Consider the following 5,144-nt stretch of genomic DNA (forward strand, 5'->3'; position numbering starts at 1 on the left):
TGAGTGAATGTAGCAAAGATGGTGCATACAAGTGATGAAACCACTTTGAGCATGCTCCTGTCAATCGAAAAGAGAGAGAGAGAGAGCACTTTGCTCATGTGTTTATTCCCCCCCCCCCCCCTGCCTGAGGTTACCGTGGTCTTTTCTGTAGGCTTTTCTTTCCATGGATAAACCTAATCTTGCTTTTTACACGATCCCTTTTGATCGAAATTTTACCTTTCTTTTTTCTCATTTTTTCCCCTTTTTCTTTTTCATTTTCGAAAAGAAGAGCTGTACATTTGTATTTGTCCCCTCTGTGTTCAGCCCCGTGGGGCCAATAAAGCAAGTTATCTATCTCTCTATCTATACACATACACACATATCACTAACTGAACAACACACACATAACATACATACATTTATATATGAGAGAGAAACAGATTGGTAAAGTGATGGAAAACTAGATGCTGGAAAAAATGAAGTAGAGCAGCAATAAAAAAAGAATTTACACACAGATATACTTGTATGTGGGTGAGCAGGATTATTTCATCATATATATATTTATATATATATATATATGACAAATACAAGGATATTGCTAGAAGGAAAGGAAGAAATAGATTGAGGGAGTTATTAGTTAAAATGAGAGAAAGGGAGAGAGCACAAAATTAGAGACAGAAAGGAAGAAGACAACAGAAAAGAGCGAGGGAAAGAAAGAAAAGGACGATGTAAAAATAGAGTGAAGGAAACTTAAAGAAAAAAACAAGGCAAATAAGGTGGAGATATAAACAGATGAAGATGGCATAAACTTAGAGGAAGTAGAGACTGAGATAGAATTAGAGAGAGAGATGAAGGGAAAATGGTAACTTATTAGAGACTGGGAAAGAAAGAAAATTAGAGTGGTAAAGAAATAGAGAGAATAACGGCGAAGATAGCGCTTGAGATAAAGAGAAAGGAGAGACAGAGAAAGATATTAGGATAGAGAGAGACGACAGAGAAAGAGTGATTAGGATAGAGAGAGACGATGGAAAAGTAGATGCTGGAAAGGGTGCAGTGGAGGTGCAGTTGAGTTGCAGCATAAAAGCTGTTGGAGTTTATTGGTTTCATCAGTAAGAAGAGTTCCCTTTCTGCTTCCAAGATTCACAAGTTCATGGTAAGTGCGTTTATATATTTATAAATATATTTATATATGTTTAGCGTGTTTCTATATTGTTTAAGCCAGTCGTTTGTCTCGTCACTTGTTTATCACTTTATTTGGTTAATTGTATGTAATAATTAAAAGAAGGCTCGCTATAAGTCATCTACAATGATCAGCCTCTCGGTTCCCCCTTCCTTCCTCCCTCTCTCTCTCTTCATCTCCTGTCTCCACCACCACCACCTTCACCATCACAACATTGTACTTGCTTAGCTGCCATCAAGCATCTGGCTTTCTCTCAGTCGTTTTCCGTTTTTGTTTCCCACTCTGTGTTATGTATCCGGTTTTTATGGTGTGCCAGGTAGATTGTAGAGGCAAGAATGGAAAGACTAAAGCCCAAAGTAAACGGTGTTTTTGTCACAGTGAAAAGGTCAAGGCGAAACCTGAGGGCCGCCATTTTGTCCCACAGCTGAAGCTGGGATGAAATAATAATAATAATAATGATTAATACTAATGATCAGCAATAATTAGAAACATTTGATGTAAAAAAACAATAATAATAACGACAATAATGAATCATAATAACGGCAGGAATATTTGAAATAGCAGCATACGACGAAAGGAGATAATCGTCATAATAATTAACAGCAGCAATCAGTAACATTTGAAATAACGACAATAAAAATAGTAATAGTAACAACTAACAGCAATAATTAGTCATATTTAAAAATAATGATGATATTTCTAATAAATAATACTATAAAAATTGTGATTCTAGTAGCAATGGTCACTTTTTTATATTCTACAAAGTGTAAGGTGTTCTAACATTACTGAAGTACAATGCAATACATATACTGTATAACAAAGTGTGGGGTGTGTTTTGTCTAACAGTTGTAGTAGTAGTAGTAGTAGTATGCAAGTTATAAATCATATTAAAAATTATAGTAAACAACAATAAAGATTAATATCTAGTAGTAGCAGTAGTAATGCGATAGCAAAAAGAATAATATATAGTAATTCAACAATAAGAATACTATATGGTCGTATAGTAACGCATCGATAATGATAATATATAGTAGTAGTATAATAACGATAATATATAGTAGTATTGTAGTATTAATAAAATATATAGAGTAGTAATACAATACGATATGAAGAATAGTAATAGAATAATATTAGTATTATAGAAATAAGGATATGTTATATAGCAATAACAACGAATATAGTTGTAAAATAGCAGATATGATAATGTAATTTTATTGTATAATAATCATATTGTTGTAATAATACTAAAATATTGATAATAGTCTATCGTGTTTTTTTAAACGTAATTTTACGTTGTGAGTTCAAATCCCGCTGAGGTCAACTTTGTCTTTTATCCTTCCGGGGTTGATTAAGTAAAGTGCCAATTAAGTATTGTCAATATTATCGACTATTCCACTAACCCCAAAATTTTTGGCCTTATGCCTATATTAGAAATTGTTCTTATTATTTATTTGCAACTTGGAGCCATTCGTTTTATAACAAAACGTGTTATAAAATGGATTATTGGATGTGTGAGCATGCACGAATATATTACCGTATTTACTCATGTGTAAACAGCATTATTTTATACTTGATTTTTAAACTGATAAAACTGGGTGCGACTTACATAGGAGGTAAAACTGAATCAGTGAAGGAAGAACACTTTGTATTAAGATTTAACACTAAATTAGGGGTGCGCCTTATACACGAGTAAATAGGTTAATTACGAACGAAGAGGGAACAAAGATGTTTAAAGACGTAAAGAATTTAATTGCAAATAAAACAGTAAATATGCAACTATATATGTGTGTGTATGTATGTATATATGTTTGTGTGTATGTGTGCGTGTGAAAACAGTTGAACACTTGTAAATAAATATGATTAAAACAGGGACAAGAGAAACAAATAAAGGCAGACATTTAGACTGGATCAGATCCCTTCATGACTCCAACCTGTTTGTACTCGAGTTTCTTGCATTCAGATTCTAATTCCTTCACAGCTACTACTTCATCCATGTGCTTCTCCTAGGGTTGTTCCATGGATCCCCCACTTTAATCCCTCTGTGTCTTTAGAAAGAAGAGATGCCCCCCCCCCACTTCCATTTATTATAGACACCTTTGGTTGGGACTCATTACTTTTCTTCTTTGCCACTCTCCTCTCTTTGCTGTTCACTTGCCACATCTCTCTAGCTTCCATTTGCTCCTCGTCATCACATGATGTTGGGAGTGGGGAGACTTGGGCATCAACAACCCCTGGTATTGAGGATGAAGTGATTACCCTTGCCATCCTTGGAGCTGCAATTGGTAATGATTAGGAAACTAGCTTCTGAGGCTTGCTGTCATCCATTGCTTTCTTTATTTGCTTTTCTGGTTCCTCGACAGTTTTCAAATGACTCTTACTGCCATTTGTCTAATGACTGGGCTTGTTACCCTACACCACCAGCCAAATGGCTTTTCTTTGGGTTTTCTTTCTTCACCTATGATGAGGTACAGCTGCAGACTGGCTCTGTAGCTTTTGAGAGCAGGGAGTCGTCAAGATCTGCATTTCATGCAGTTCTCTAAACGCTGCCTTTCATCATTCACAATTTGCCTGTACGGTACTGAAAAAATTCTAAATCAAAGGTCAATGTTTACTGCCAATGTCCTTCATTTTGATCCTTGTGTCCAGCTGTCCTATGTATTGTGGCACCAACCTGTGGACATGTGCATGTCACACACCAACCTATCCTGATGCCTGGTCTTGAAGACTAGGTACATACCTCCATACACCCCTACTCTGGTCAGTGGAAATTGCATCACCTCTAACATCATTCCAGGCTGTATTCAACTATTGTTTTGTGGGCAAATGGAAGCCTTTTCCGTTTCTGGCAGGATAGAGGTACATTATTCTCTTAATTTCTACTCCCCTGATATATTTCAAAGATAAGAAGCCACTGTCCTTTGTGCCCTTGCAAAATACCACTTTTATGTTCTGGGAGGTGACCTGCATTAAGGAGTCCCTGTTGGCTGCCAATGACTGAAACTGCTGCTATTAATGTTATCAATGATGTTTTCATTTGAATTGTTCTGTACTGGGCAAGTATTTATATCTAAATTTTCTATATTTGGTTAAACTGTTTTCCTTTGTGAGCTGTATTGTGATGCATGTATGAATAAGTGCCTGAATTTTCTGTGTTTAATTTTGTTTTAGAGAGAGGAGATATTTGTTTAAATTACCACTACCACCACAGTGGTAAGCTCCTATTAACACTTCACTGTCAGAAGAAGCCATTTTGTGAAAGCATAAAAATGCCTAAATGTCCACAGACAAATCTTATTTCTTTCCACTCCAAGGACACCTGAACATTCCAAAGCTTTCTCTTGGCAAATTAATTAAAAAACAAATTTTTTTAATGAAATAAATCACGATTAACTTCTAATTCCTTCGGGAACTCCATTGTAAATGTTTGCCCATGGCAAAGACAATAAGAACAATGTTTATTTTTATCATTTGCCACAAGTCAAACAAAATAATTATAATTATAACCAAAGTAATAGTAATTATTTTATTTTATGTATAACTGATATGATTAAGGATTCTAAATAGATTAGTGAAATAAATATGCAATGACAGGGGACAGTAATGGAATAACAAGGATGAATTAGGTCTGAATAATTCTTTATTGGCTTTTTAAAATAGTTGATGCAAGGGTTACTACATACTGGGTTACTACAATAAACAGAAAACAGATAAAATAACAAATGCTATAGTTTCAGTATTGAGTGTTTCTGTGTACATTTGTGTGTGTGTGTGTGTGTGGATCACTTCAGTAAGATCCAGGAGACCGTGATCAATGGCTCGTTAGCATTTAGTATGCATATGGCTTGTATAGAATCCTTGAAAGAAAAAATGATAGATCAATAAAATTTATGTGTATGTATGTGTTGTTTATTGTTGACTGACTTGCTTCTTTATGCATCTCTCTCTCTCTCTCTCTCTCTCTCTCTCTCTCTCTGTATATATATAT

General features: G+C 35.0%; 1 protein-coding gene across 7 annotated transcripts in view; it reads left to right on the forward strand.

The window, feature by feature from the left end:
• Nucleotides 1-714: 714 nt before the first annotated feature.
• The window catches only part of LOC106870520 (CCR4-NOT transcription complex subunit 2), a 43,253-nt gene continuing 38,823 nt past the window's right edge, over nt 715-5,144 (forward strand). For 2 of the 7 annotated variants that reach the window (XM_014916642.2, XM_014916640.2), the window contains exon 1: nt 739-1,132. The gene's annotated coding sequence lies outside the window, so the exon portion shown is untranslated. Of the gene's footprint in view, nt 1,133-5,144 lie in introns of all 7 variants that reach the window. The other 5 variants (XM_052977111.1, XM_014916639.2, XM_014916636.2 and 2 more) reach the window with 5 other exon arrangements.

Source organism: Octopus bimaculoides, chromosome 27 (genome assembly GCF_001194135.2).
Source record: "Octopus bimaculoides isolate UCB-OBI-ISO-001 chromosome 27, ASM119413v2, whole genome shotgun sequence".
Lineage (NCBI taxonomy): Eukaryota > Metazoa > Mollusca > Cephalopoda > Octopoda > Octopodidae > Octopus > Octopus bimaculoides.